The sequence below is a fragment of the Gossypium hirsutum genome, chromosome A01 (assembly GCF_007990345.1).
Source record: "Gossypium hirsutum isolate 1008001.06 chromosome A01, Gossypium_hirsutum_v2.1, whole genome shotgun sequence".
NCBI classification, from domain to species: Eukaryota; Viridiplantae; Streptophyta; class Magnoliopsida; order Malvales; family Malvaceae; genus Gossypium; species Gossypium hirsutum.
The window spans coordinates 10,915,171-10,930,903 of NC_053424.1; the positions used below are offsets into that span (position 1 = coordinate 10,915,171).

At 38.2% G+C, this 15,733-nt stretch overlaps 1 pseudogene; it reads left to right on the forward strand.

The window, feature by feature from the left end:
* The first annotated feature begins 1,331 nt into the window (after window positions 1-1,331).
* LOC107917791 (polyubiquitin-like) lies at window positions 1,332-3,685 on the forward strand (annotated as a pseudogene).
* Window positions 3,686-15,733: the final 12,048 nt, after the last annotated feature.

Consider the following 15,733-nt stretch of genomic DNA (forward strand, 5'->3'; position numbering starts at 1 on the left):
TTTTTTCCTTCTTTTTTTTTCTTTTGTTCTCCCTCCCTCTCTTCTTCTGGAAGTTTTTCTTTTTCACTGATGTGTGTTCTCGTTTTAACACTGAGGGGTTTAAATAGGGGATTGGGGAGTCGGTGCCGCCTCTGCCACATCATCAACTGGTGCCGCCTCTGACAGAGGCAAGACCAATATTTTATTATTTTTTTCAGATTCATTTTTTTAACAGTTTTTTCAGATTCAATTTTTTTAACAGATTGTATCAGTGGCAGGGTGGTCTTGCCTCTGCCATAGGCAGCACCACCCTGCCTATACCATTCTCGTATATAATTTTAATGTTGTATTATTTTAGTTTTTTTTTCATACTATGTAGGTAAAAAACCCCACAAATTAAAAAAAACATGTAATAGATTATTCCTCAAGCAAGTGAAAACTATTTTCATTTTTCTCTATTATTTTTTTCCGGAAAACAAACAACAACAAGAAGAAAAAAGAGAAAATTTGCAAGTTTTAGTCTTATATTGCAAATAAGTTGAAAAAAAAAGTATTTTGAACTAACCACAGGGAGGTCTTTAACTTTAGTTAAAAGTAAAAAATGTCAAGTCAGTGGTCTATTAGTGGATTAATAAAATTTTTAACTGTAGTGACCGATTCGAGCAATTATCTTAATTAAAATGACTAAATTGACAAAAAAAAAGTTGGAGTGACTAAAATAAAAACAACGTTATTTTAAAATGCCTTATAGTGTAGTTTATCCAGTTTGTTAAATTGTACTACTTTCATAATTCCACATATACTCATGCAAAAAATTCAAGTACTTTTAGTTAATAGATTTAACAATCATAATTTTAGTTAAAATTAAAATTTTAAAATTTGAAAAATATAGATTAAAAATAATCAAATTTAAGAATACTTGCTAATTCACAACTTAAATATAAAATAAAATTGATTTTAAAATTTTGCTAAATGAATTTAATTGTTACGATTTTCAGTTAGGTTTGAAATTTTATATTTTAAAAATGAATGGAGACTAAAGTTGAGAAAAAAGTATAAGATAAAAAATGATGAGATTCTTTTAGTTAAAATTGATGAAATCAGAAACCTTATATGATAGTTTAATAGTTAAAAGTGTTTATCGTTCCAGATATGGTCGAGCTTTATCTTATTATATTTAAAAAAAAATTATGAAATCAGACAACTTAAAATTCTTCAAATTTGAATTTTTGATGTCACTCCCTTCGTCAATCACAGATGCGCGTCATACACACATTCTCAAAGGAGTGTGACCTTTTGAAAGCACTAATTTGCTAAAAATATTAGCTAGCTATCCGCGTCTAGAACACGAATATAATACGTTGCTTGATCCCACTGGTTGCAAGTAAGCCCTTTTTCGTAATTTAGCTTGTGAATTAGGCCTATAAATTAAGGGCAATCGGGAACAGCAATCCCCAACTCATAATTAAAACCAATCTAATTTCAAAGCCTTCTTCAAAGCTTCAAGGTAATTACTCATCTCTTTTCTCTTATTGTTTTTAGTTTTTGTTTGTTTTTTTTGTAGATTTAATTTGATTTTTTTAGTTTGTTCCGCGAGTGACATGAATCTGTGATTAGCGATTTTTCCTCTTTTCAAGTTTTATGGGTTTTTTTTATTTAAATCAATACCAGATCGTGTATATCTTTTCGGTTTTCATTATTCATAGTCTCTAAATTAGTAATGATTTTTTTATTTGTTGAATTGTTTGATGAATCTTACGAACTAAGGTTAGGGATTTTCCTCTTTTCAATTTTAGGGTTTTCTTTTCAACCGTAGATTTTTTTAATTTAAATTAGATTCTTTGATTTGATTAGAGTTTTTAGGCATAAAATTAAGGGTCTTGTCGCTATTATTTTTAGAAGTGCGAAATTGTTTTTAATGTATCAAAACAATCAGAATAGTTTTAGATTACCTAGGAATCTCGATCTTTCCAGATATCCTTCAATAGGATTTTTTTTTTGTGAAATAGATGATATGTGGGCCTGGTTGTAAAAATATTTTATATTTTATTTGTTTTAGTTAGTAGTAGTCTTATTTGAGTTTTGTTTTTTATTCAAATAGATGCAAATTTTTGTCAAGACCCTGACCGGCAAGACTATCACCCTTGAGGTGGAAAGCTCCGACACCATCGATAATGTCAAGGCAAAGATCCAAGATAAAGAAGGAATCCCACCAAATCAACAGAGGCTTATCTTTGCTAGTAAGCAGCTAGAATATGGTCGTACACTTGCTGACTACAACATTCAGAAGGAGTCCACCCTGCACTTGGTCCTTCGTTTGAGGAGTGGTATGCAAATCTTTGTTAAGACCCTCACCGGCAAGACTATCACCCTTGAGGTGGAAAGCTCGGACACCATTGATAATGTCAAGGCCAAGATCCAAGACAAATAAGGGATCCCTCCAGACCAGCAGGGGCTTATCTTTGCCGGTAAGCAACTAGAAGATGGTCGTACCCTGGCTGATTACAACATCCAAAAGGATTCCACCCTCCATTTGGTGCTCCGCCTTCGTGGAGGAATGCAAATCTTTGTTAAGACCTTGACAGGAAAGACAATTACTTTGGAGGTTGAGAGTTCAGATACCATTGACAATGTCAAGGCTAAGATCCAGGATAAGGAGGGTATTCAGCCAGACCAGCAGAGGTTGATCTTTGCTGGTAAGCAACTAGAAGATGGCCGCACCCTGGCTGACTACATCATCCAAAAGGAATCCACCCTCTATTTGGTGCTTCGTCTCCGTGGTGGTATGCAAATGTGGTGGTATGCAAATATTTGTTAAGACTCTTACCGGAAAGACCATTACTTTGGAGGTTGAGAGTTCAGATACCATTGACAATGTCAAGGCTAAGATCCAGGACAAAGAGGGTATTCCCCCAGACCAACAGAGGTTGATCTTTGCAGGTAAGCAACTTGAAGATGGCCGCACTCTCGCTGATTACAACATCCAAAAGGAATCCACCCTCCACTTGGTGCTTCGTCTTTGTGGTGGTATGCAGATTTTTGTGAAGACTCTTACCAGGAAAACGATCACCTTGGAAGTTGAGAGTTCTGACACTATTGACAATGTCAAGGCCAAAATCCAGGATAAGGAAGGTATCCCTCCAGACCAACAGAGGTTGATTTTCGTGGGTAAGCAGCTTGAGAATGGCAGGACACTTGCAGACTACAACATTAAAAGGAATCGACCCTCCATTTGGTTCTTCGTCTTCGTGGTGGGATGCAAATTTTTGTGAAGACATTGACAGGAAAGACTATCACTTTGGAAGTTGAAAGCTCGGACATTATTGATAATGTGAAGGCCAAGATCCAAGATAAGGAAGGAATCCCCCTAGACCAGCAGAGGTTGATCTTTGCAGGGAAGCAACTTGAAGATGGAAGGACCTTGGCAGACTACAACATCCAGAAAGAATCGACTCTGCACCTTGTCCTCGTCCTTCGCCTTCGCAGTGGTTTCTGAATGGCCTTTTAAAGAAGTGTCTTTTATGATGGGGTTCAACATTATGTTTCTAGTTTTATGTTTATCTAATTAAGCCTGCTGTGATGCAGTGGCTAAATGCTATAAGTAATTTGTATAAATTCTTTTTTAGTTCTCTGCTTATGTTTAAGGTTTCATGGTTGCATGCACTTTGGTCATTGAAATAATTTTTCATATAAAGTTTCTAAGCTATCATATGCTCTTTCCTCTCTCTCCCCCTTCCTATTTTTATTTTTAAATTTTGGTTCCGTTCTGGTGTTTGTTTGATTTGTTTCTTTCAAGCATGATATCTTTTGATAACCATGATTATGAGTTTTGATATGGTTTAATAAATTTGATAGGGTCAAGGGTTCAAATATAAATTTTATGTAGGTTATTCTTTTTTAAACATCTTAAATGTATAGAATATGTATTTTACAGATGTTGCACAAATGCTAATGTAAATAAAAAGTCGCAATTCGTGATATCTAAATTTCTAAAATATTTTCTTTTCATTCTACAAAAAGCAAGCAGCATTATCGAAACAGACTGTTAGTGACCTAATCGTTCTCTCAGTGACCGAAAATCTCGAGCAATCGAACTGGATTTTCTTCGTCTTATTCAAAATTTTTCTGTTGAAATTTATTGTATTCCTCGTGCTTTCAATGTTGTTGATATTGGATTGCTAAGGTTTCTCATGCGGGGAATTGACTTGCTGAATAGGTGCCAGCATCCACCTGTTAATTTAGTTAAACTTGTTGAAAGTGACAAAACTCTGTAATGAAGTTTCGCATTTTTAGTAAAAAGAAAAAAGAAAAGAAAAGAAAGTAAGCAACATTACTTTCCCGTTCCTTACTTTTTCCTTTCATTTTGTAATCTCAAAGAGTTCTTTTTTGGTTTTTTGTGACCCACATCGATCTTTTGCCCAACTAATGCCCCCTTTCTTCTTCCCTCCTTCCTCCCTGCCCCCTAGCCCTCTCTTCCCCGCTCCTATTGTCTTTTTTCTTTCCTCTCCTCTTTTTTTTTTGCTCTTCTTTTTCTCCCCCTTTGCTCTGGTGTGTTCCCTATTTCAACGGCGGGAGCTCATCAATTGGTAGGTTGATCTCGGCTATTACCCACTCATCCTCTTCCCTACATCCATTGTTTCTTCCTTCCTTTTTCCTTTCTTTTTTCTTACTCCACATCCTTTCTCTTCCCTTTCCTCTTTTTATCCTCCTTTGCTGCCTCTTTTCTGGTGATGGAGGACTTCATTTTTGTTTTACTTTTTTGGCATAATAATGGTATCCAAAAGTTTTCTTTGGGTCCTCCCTTGAGGATGCTTTCTTGAGTTAGAATGGCTCATGTTTCTCGGGGCATGTATTTTGATTTCTCAAGCCTTTTATGGTACATTTTTGTTTTTTTTTTCTCCCTTGAACTACACATATGTTGTTTTCAAGTTAGTAATGTTGTCGCACCTCAAATTTGACGGATTCGAGTAGAAGGTATGTATAATTTGTCACTTTTTAGAATTTTGGCACATAATATATCTTCCCGCATACAATCTGAGATTTTCATCTCGGGATTTTTCTTAGAAAAGAAAGAATGCTCCTATGAATAGATACCCCCAAAGTTTGAGAATCTATCAAGTGTATGAAAAAATTGTAGAAGACTTAATTATTTTTAAGAGCACGCCTTGTGAGAGTTACCGCCAAAGGTATGTGACTGCGTTCGCACGTGCGCATAAAACAAACAATTTTATAAAATAATTTTAAAGCGTGGCTTTACTGCAAGCGTACAGGTCAGTTGTAATATTTATAGTGTTGCAATAGAACAGTAGAGTATTCCAAATATTGAACCCAAATGAGATGACGATTGAGTGATAAATAGCATACTCTATAAGTCTAAGCGGCTATTGATACGATTTTATAGTACGGAAAATCATAAAAAGAAAATTTTGCAAGCAAATTGAATATGCTAATCTAAAGATTAAATGGCAAAGAGTATAAAGCTAAGAAATTAACCAAATAAATTACTAATGGTGGTTGGTTATGTGGCTCACTGTACTTGAACGAGGGACTTAAATCACTTCAATTACTAAGTGGCTCCATTTTATCTTTAGATCTCAATTTTACCGACTTAGACAAATTAATGTGATTTATCTCTCAATCTCACCAGTTAATCCAGGACTAATGAATTGGTGCACAACAAGATTACCTCTTGGTCTCACTTGCCTAGATATTCCCTTAGGGGCATCACTTCCTAAGATTTTAGGTCTATTCGATTTAGTCCAATTTATAATGATTTAGTCTTTTGTCCAAAAATAAGCTTACCCACATATCCATCAACCAACCCCCTTTTAAGTTTAGCTATTCATGTTGAAAATAAAGAGAATGAACATGAAAATGAAGAGCAAAGAAGCCATTAAAGTAAAGCTTAATAAAAATCTAAAAATTTAGATTTTTATATAAGAAAATTTAAAGAACATGAAACTAAAGCCATTCAATAAGAAAATTTAAAGCAATAAACATAAAAAGAACAAAATTTAGCTGATTGAAAGTAGAAGAAACTAAAATACATTAAACAAAAACTAGAAATGTCTTACAACCAAGGTACATTGACTGAAAGTGTAAATAAACCTAAGCTACAGTGATAACTAACTTAACTAACACTAAAAACATCAAGAATAAGAAGTAAATGCAGAAAAATAAACTCTAAAACTAAGAAGGAAGAAGAGAAAATGAAAACCCTAGAAACATTGCAGGAAAACAAGAGAAAACCTAGAGAAAACAAAGGCTAAAATTAAACTAATGTGTGTCTTCCTCCTCCTTAGCCAAATTTGGTTGTTTTAGGCTGAATTCTGATGAATTTTTACTTTCAAAATTACCTCTACATGGGCCTTGGGTGATTGGTGGATTGGGTGGAAAAATACTACCTTTTTTTGTCCAATTTTGTCCCCCTCATGATGTCGATGTCATGATACCCAAAAGAGGATATTGCGACACCTTGGGCAGTTTCGAGCCTTGAAGTCTTCTTTGAAGGGTGGATATCGCAATACCCAAAGTGGATATCACGATACCACTGAAGGGTGGTCTTCAATATTTCATATTATTGGAGGTATCGCAATTTCAAGGTGTAAATATCGTGATGCCCTTTTCTTTGGTGTCATTTTTGCTCGTTTTCATCCTCCAACACGTGCCTCCACCACTCAACCAAATGTTAGCCCCCCAATTGCACTTTTGGCGAAATTAGATCACAAAATGAGTAAAAATGAGACATTTTCACTTATTAACTTAAAATCTAAAAATTACGAAAAACTATGCAAAATACACTACTTTGCCTGAGAATAAGCTCCTTAAGTATACCAAGAAAGCTTAATTTTCCATATCAAATTATGGCAAATCAACACGGTACACCGATTTGCTCGAACATTGTCCAAAATGGGTTCTGTAATGTGATTAGTTCGGAGTCAACTAAAAAGATTGACTGGTCAAACAACATATGTATCGAATTCTCTTTTATATTTCTCTCGATTCTTATAGGGCATGAAAAGAACAATTTCTGTATACATTTAACACTTATCAAGATCCACTAAAAGGAATTGAATATATATATGGTATGAAGGGAACATTTAGATGGGTTTTCTTCCTTTTGTTCCACACTCTGGTTTTTCTTCCTAAACCTAAATATTCTTTTCTTCTTCGTTAAACTGGAAGTTAAGGTTTTTAAGGTAATCGGTGGATGTTTCAACCTCCTAGTATGTAACGCCCCAATTTTCGGGAATTCTGTGAATGTTGGCATAGGTTTAATTATGTTAGTGGGCCTCTAGAAGGCCCAAGCTTAAGATAGAACCCGGCAATTTTAGTTAATTTTTGTTCCATAAGAAAAAGGGGGTGAAATTATGAAATAGAACCTATGTGAAAATGTTTGAAAATGCTATAGGCTAAATTGAAGTGGCCAAATAAATAGGAGTGCAAAATAGGAGGATTTGCATGACAAACCTCCCATTTTACATGAAGTGGCCAGCCATCATGTTGTTGTAAACAATATGAGCACTTGATATCCATAATTCATGGTACAAATTGATAATGGGTTAGGTAAATGTTCCATGATAATGGATTAGGTAAATATTCCATGATAATGGGTTAGGTAAAAGTTCCATGATAATGGGTTAGGTAAATGTTCCATAATGGGCATTTCATGTCTTTTGTATTAAAGAATTAAATTGATAAATATGAAATTTTATTAAAAGAAAAAGGGGTGAAAAGAACAAAGTTTTGTTCATCTTTGTTCATCATAGCCGAAAGTTAGAGAAGAGAAAGGAGAGGAGAAAGCTCTTGAATGTTCGGTCACTTGGGGAAGAAAATTGAAGGTAAGTTCATGGTAGTTTGCTTCTATCTTGATGTTCATGAGTTCTTCTTGATTCTACCTTAACTCTTGAAGCATATTTTGGTTTTTAGTTGTGTTGTGAGCATTTAGTCATGAATTAAAATGAAGGAAATGGTTGTTGTTTCATGTTCTTTTGATGAAAAATGGAAGATAGGTGAAGTTTAGCCAAACAAATGAGCATGCATGTGACTTAGATGCTAAAGGGAAAAATCGGCTAACATGTTGTGCTTTAAAATGATGAAATGGAGATTATACTTAAGTAAAATCATAGATATGTGATGATTGATTGGTGATATACATGTTTAAATAACAAGCATGCAAGTTAGGTGTGAAAGAGTGATTTGGTAATAAATCTGCTTGGGACAGCAGCAGTAATGTGATTTTGGAAAATCACCATAAATTGTGGGAGATGAATTAAAAGCTGAATAAATTATGTAATTAAATCTTATTGAGTCTAGTTTCAAATGAAATAAACAAGAACATATTTTGAATTCTGTACAATGAGAAATTTGATTCGTAATGAAGAGTGGTCAGATTTGTCAAACAGTGAAACATGGGAAACTTTGAGAAAAATCTGGTATTGATTGGCTAAACCAAAAATTCTGAAAATTTTATAAATAGAAGATATATGAGTATATTTTTAGGGAAAATTAACGGCACTTGATTTGGAGTTTTGTAACTCCAGTTATAAATGATTTAGTGACTGTTGCTCAGGAAGACAGCTTGCAGTGAAATTATGATTATGTGGTAAACACTGACAAAAATTTGTTAATAAGTTGCTTATTGATTTCTTATAAGCTTACTCTGATCTGTAGGTGTGGTTGGCCGAATATTGTAAGGGGTTAATACGTAGTTCGTATTTGAATAGTTAGATTAACGTGTTAGTAATTCAATTGTAGGCGGTTCGTGTGTGGATCTCGTCAGCATATCGTCGCAAATAGGTGTGTAACTAACACCCTCTTATAGACTAGATCGGCACAAGCCGAAAAGTCAAAATGCCGAAAAGTCGATATTTTGAGATCTTGCGAGTGTGTGAATGCTCATGAGATTAATAGTGTGCTGTATATGGTAAATTAAAGTGCTAAGACTGCAGAATGCGTGATTCTGTGCATTTCGATATTTTTGGGCTTAATGGGCCAAAAACGGGATAATGGGCCAATGGGCCCAAATTGGTAAGAAAACGCGATAAGTGTTTCTGATCATACGTAAATGGCTATGTTATGTATGAAAACCTTAAGAATAGTTAAATTACTTGAATACCCCTATGTATGCAAAATTACTATTATACCCCTAGGGTTACTTTTGACTGAAAAGCATGACGACCTGATTCTGTATGATGTATGCCATGATTATATATCTGTATGGGGACTTGGGCTATACTATAGAGGAAGCGTCCTGGTGGCTATGCCACAATTATCTGATCTGGTGGCTCTGCCACATATATCTGTCCTAGTGGCTATGCCACAATTATCTGATCTGGTGGCTCTACCAAATATATCTGTTCTGGTGGCTCTGCCACAATATCAGTATCTGGTGACTTCGTCACAATATCTGGCAGCCTCGCTGCGATTTCTGTGGTGTGTAGCGGTTGGGTGGGTCGAGTAGTCTCCCCACATGGTGTAAGGCTGGTACGGGGGTTTTATGGATAAATCTGGGTTGGGTTTCTACATAAACATGTAATATCTGTTCTGTTCTGTTATGGGCCTATGGGCTTTATTCTGAATTCTGTTCTGGGCTAAGGCCAACTTATTCTATTTCTGTGGTTTGAGTTGATATAGGCGATGGTTGGGTTAATTTACACACTGAGTTTTCCCAAACTCACTCATTTTATTTTCATCCACGCAGGTAATCCGCAACCATAGTGGGCTTGGAGCTGTGAGGGAATTCGGAGTGGCCACCCGTTCTGAAAGTTTGATTTTCTTCTGGTGAACTGGACATCCTTTTATTTACGTTTGAACTTTTGGGATTTTTTTTAAAATGTAATAAGGCCGCTTAATTATTTTTGATGGTTTTAATATGTATTACTAAGATAGGTATTACTTATTTTAACTGTTGAAATTGGATAGCTTTAGGGCGCGTTTTCAAAAACAATAATTGATTTCAAAATAACACGACAACAAGCAAAGCTTCCGCAATGAAAGTAATTTCCAAAATTAATCACTTTTCCTAAAAATGACTTAATAAAATCGGCTTCCTAGAAATATTCATGACGTTAAGGTGTGGCAATGGCGGTATGCATGTCTAGGATTGGATCCGAAGGGAGCTTGGTACTTAAGCAGTCCGATGGACTCACCACCTCTTTTCCGGTTTTCTACCTGGTGCACAGTTTCCATTTACTTTAACCTATAATGAAATTATCTTTTAAAACACTAAGTAAGTTTTTCTGGATCAACAATATAAAATGTTTTGAACGCTTCGATGTGGCATGTCAGATCCGGTCATAACGTCTGGGCCGGGTTTGGGGTGCTACATTTAGTGGTATCAGAGCCTAGGTTGCAACAACTCAGCTGTGGAATGGGTTTACAAAAACAAAGATTTTCGAAAGTGAAAATTTTATAAAGAATGCGAAAAACTCGATTTTCAAAATTTAGATCTTTAGAAGATGGCATTCCGAATCTCCGGCTCAAGTTTGTAAGTATTACTCTGAACTTCTCTGAATATTTTTCTGAATTATCTGTCTGTACTAAAATCCTGGTAGGATACTCTAGATAGGATGATACTGAAACCATAGAAAAATTTGATAAGAGATTGAAACTGTAGCTAGACTTCGATTCTACGAAAACAAACTTTGAATTACTATCTGATTCATAAAACATCTATAATAAACACTGGAATATTGAATCAATGCATAAAAATTCGTAATCAAGATAATACGATATGAGTACAAGCGCCGTTCGTGGAAGAGGCCGTGAACGGGGCCGAGGAAGTGCTTCAGCGAGATCTTCGTATTCGGGATATATGCCGGCGGTGGATGCACCGGTACCACCGGCAACAGAGGTGGAGTCTCATGATCGTGGTGCCGGGATGACGCTCTGTCGCAGGCAATGCTTCGTGTTCTGGAAAGGGTTGCTGGGACAAGTTCAGGCATCGGAATTCGATGATCAATTTCTGAACGACTCTGGGCTAACGGAGCGGAGATCTTTAGAGGTGTGTCTGGTATCACCTCGAATGTGGCAGAATATTGGTTGGAGGCCACAGAACGAATTATGGATACCTTGGATTGCTCTGTGAAACAGAAGCTGAAGGGAGCCGTATCGTTGCTACGAGACGAGGCTTACCAGTGGTGGTTCACTGTGAGAGAAGGAACCCCAGCTGATAGGGTAACTTGGGAACTGTTTAAGATGGCCTTTAAAGGGAAATATGTTGGAGCGAGTTATGTGGACGCCCGCAGGAAGGAATTCCTGAATCTGGTGCAAGAAGGTAAAACAGTTGCCGAGTACGAGGCCGAGTTTCTAAGGTTGAGCCGGTATGCCGTGGGCATAGTTGCTATGGAGTATGAGCGAAGTGTGCGCTTCGAGGATGGTCTTAGAGATGACCTCAGGGTGTTGATCGCTCCGCAGAGGGAGCGAGACTTCGCGGTCTTAGTGGAGAAGGCAAGGATCGTTAAGGAGGTTAAGCGTGCTGAAAAGCAAAATCGGGAGAAGGATCAGAACCGTTTCTGGAGGGATTCATGACCCTCGGGCGGTGCAAATAGGATTGTTAAGAGAGCAAGAGTGGAGGAACCAGTTCGAGCAGTGCTGATGAATGTGGTCAGACCATCAATCTGTGGAGACTGTAGTAAGGTACATTTGGGCGAGTGTAGGAAACGCTCTGGTGCTTGTTTTCGATGTGGATCTATGGAGCATAGAGTACGGGACTGCCCTCAGAAAGCTGATCAGGTTCAAGTTGCTGAATAGAGGATTGCTCAACCCGTAAGGGGTAGACCCCAACCACCGAGAGGACGTGGATTAGGTAGGGGTGGAAATGGAAACGGTCGAGGTCGGAGGGCACCTGGCAGGGGTGTCGAAAATGCTGAAGCTCGACAGCCAGATTTGGTGTATGCAGCTCGTCATCGAGAGAAAGGGGACGCACCTGACATCATAATTGGTACGTTCTTGGTTTCTGGCATGCCATATACTGCTTTGGTGGATATTGGATCTACTCATTCCTATGTTGCATGTGCCATATCTGGGTTGTTAGGTGTGCACTCTGAGAAGATAGTGAGTGGGATATCTGTGTTAAGTCCTTTAGGTCATTCGGTTAGGGTAGACAAACTATATAGGGATGTACCCTTAGAAACTCAAGGCAAGGTTTTCCCTGAAGATTTTATGGGGTTACCGTTCGGAGAGTTTGACCTCATTCTGGGAATGGACTGGCTTGTTAAGCATAGGGCGACTTTGGATTATACTACAAAACGAATGGTGTTAAGGACCACTGAGGGTGAGGAGGTTATGATGATAGGCGAGCGAAGGGATTATTTGTCCAATGTGGTGTCAGCATTAAGAGTCGAAAAGTGGATTCGGAAAGGTTATGAGACCTATTTGGCATTTGTAAGTCAGTTGAAAGGGGAGGGATTGTCAGTGGATAAGGTTAGGACTGTAAAGGAGTTCCAAGATAATTTTTTCGGAGGAGCTTCCAAGATTGCTTTCGAACCGAGAAGTGGAGTTTGGAATCGACTTATTGCCTAGAACGGCACCAGTGTCTATCGCACCGTATAGAATGGCACCGAAGGAGTTGGTGGAGTTAAAGGCACAAATTCAAGAGTTGTTGGATAGGGGCTTCATTAGGCCAAGCGTGTCTCCATGGGGAGCACCGGTGCTATTCGTGAAGAAGAAGGATGGTACAATGCGGATGTGCATTGATTATCGCCAGTTGAACAAACTGACAATTAAAAATAAGTATCCACTGCCAAAGATTGACGATCTGTTCGACCAGCTTAGAGGAGCTTTTGTATTTTCTAAGATCGACCTCTAATCTAGATATCATCAGTTAAGGGTCAAGGAGGCAGATATCCATAAGACGACATTCAGGACTCGGTATGGTCAATACGAGTTTTTGGTTATGCCATTTGGACTGACGAACGCTCCTGCAACATTTATGGATCTGATGAATCGGGTGTTCCAACCATTCTTAGATCGATTCGTAGTCGTCTTTATTAATGATATCCTGGTATATTCTGAAACTGAAGCGAACCATGATGAACATCTCCGTATAGTGCTGCGAGTGTTAAGGGAGAAGGAACTCTTTGCGAAGCTCAGCAAGTATGAATTTTGGTTGAGGAAGGTAACCTTCTCAAGACATGTGGTCTCTGCTGAGGGGATTAAGGTGGACCCTCGGAAAATTGAAGCGATTTTGGAGTGGAAGCCACCTAGGTCAGTGTCGGAAATATGGAGTTTCCTAGGACTGGCAGGATACTACAGAAGGTTTGTGGAAGGTTTTTCTGTGATGGCAGCACCTCTGACAAAACTCATAAGGAAAGGAGTACCATTTGTATGGACTGAGAAGCAGCAGGAAGCTTTTGAGAAGTTAAAGAAAGTTCTGACTGAAGCACCTGTGTTGATTCAGCCGGAGTCTGGGAAGGATTTTACTGTGTATAGTGACACATCACACGTGGGTTTGGCCTGCGTGTTAATGCAGGAGGGTAAGGTGGTTGCATATTTATCACGACAGCTTAAACCTCATGAAGGGAACTATCCTAGTCATGATTTGGAGTTGGCGGCAGTGATATTTGCACTTAAGATTTGGAGACATTACTTGTACAGGGAGAGGTGTATTATATACACAAACTATAAGAGTCTTAAGTATTTGTTGACTCAGAAGGAGCTGAACCTTAGGCAAAGGAGATGGATTGAGTTGCTTAAAGATTATGACTGCTCGATCGAGTATCACCCAAGCAAGGCTAATGTGGTAGCCGATGCTTTAAGTCGTAGAACTGTATCTGATCTGAGAGCAATGTTTGCTCGTTTGAATCTGTATGATGATGGCAGTTTGTTGGCTGAATTGCTAGTAAGGCCAACCTGGGTGGACCAGATTAAGGAAAAGCAGTTGGAAAATGAGTCTTTGGTTGCTCGTTTTCAACAAGTTAAGGAAGGGGAAACTTCTGAGTTCGGTTTAAATGGTGATGGAGTTCTGTGTTTCCGAGGAAGAATTTGTGTTCCGAGGGACTCTGATTTAAGGCAGACAATATTGAAGGAAGCTCATGGGGGACTATGTGTCATGCATCCTGGAAGGAATAAGTTGTATCATGACTTGCGAGAATTGTACTGGTGGCCTGGACTTAAACGAGAAGTAACGAAATTTGTAGGGAAATGTCTGACATGCCAGCAAGTGAAAACTGAGCATCAATTACCTTCTGGACTGTTGCAGCCAGTGAAGATACCACTTTGGAAGTGGGAGAGGGTAACTATGGACTTTGTGAGTGGGTTGCCTTTGACACCATCAAAGAAAGACTCGGTGTGGGTAATTGTGGATAGGTTGACCAAATCAGCCCATTTCATACCTGTACGTACTGACTTTTCGCTTCAAAAGTTAGCCAAGCTGTATGTGGTGGAGAGTGTACGACTTCATGGAGTCCCAGTTTTGATTGTCTCTGACCGAGATCCCAGATTCACATCTCGGTTTTGGTAAAAGTTTCATGAGGCGTTGGGGACGCGATTGAACTTTAGTACGGCTTTCCATCCCCAAACTGATGGTCAGTCAGAGAGGGTTATTCAGATTCTGGAAGACATGTTGAGGGGATGCGTGATTGACTTTCGAGGTAGTTGGGAGGATTACTTGCTGTTGGCAGAATTTGCATACAATAACAGTTACCAAGCGAGTATTCGAATGGCACCGTATGAAGCACTGTATGGACGAAGGTGTCGTACACCTAGTTGTTGGACTGAACTAGGAGAGCGACAAATTCTTGGACCACAGTTGGTAGCTGATACTGAGGATAAGGTCAGAATAATTAGGGACCGGTTAAAAAAACCATCTGATAGGCAAAAGTCGTATGCAGATTTGAAGCGTAAGGAGATTGAGTACTCAGTAGGTGATATGGTCTTCTTAAAGGTTTCTCCTTAGAAGAAGATATTAAGGTTCGGTAAGAAGGGCAAGTTGAGTCCGCGGTTCATTGGGCCTTATCGGGTTTTGAACCGAGTAGGCCCAGTGGCTTATCAGTTGGAATTGCCTCCAGAGTTAGACAGGATTCATGATGTTTTTCACGTCTCCATGTTAAGGCGTTATCATTCTGACCCTGCTCATGTCCTGCCAGTTGCAGAAATTGAAGTTCAGACTGGTTTGACCTTTGAGGAGGAGCCTGTACAAATATTGGCTCGAGATGTTAAGGTTCTTAGAAGGAAATCTGTCCCGTTAGAGAAAGTACTTTGGCGTAATCATGGAAGGGAAGAAGCTACTTGGGAATCAGAAGAGACTATGCGTCAATAATACCCTCAACTAGTTGGATCAGGTAAATTTCAAGGACGAAATTTCTTTAAGGAGGGTAGAGTTGTAACGCCCCAATTTTCGGGAATTCTGTGAATGTTGGCATAGGTTTAATTATGTTAGTGGGCCTCTAGAAGGCCCAAGCTTAAGATAGAACCCGACAATTTTAGTTAATTTTTGTTCCATAAGAAAAATGGGGTGAAATTATGAAATAGAACCTATGTGAAAATGTTTGAAAATGCTATAGGCTAAATTGAAGTGGCCAAATAAATAGGAGTGCAAAATAGGAGGATTTGCATGACAAACCTCCTATTTTACATGAAGTGGCCAGCCATCATGTTGTTATAGACAATATGAGCACTTGATATCCATAATTCATGGTACAACTTGATAATGGGTTAGGCAAATGTTCCATGATAATAGATTAGGTAAATATTCCATGATAATGGGTTAGGTAAATGTTCCATGATAATGGTTTAGGTAAATGTTCCATGA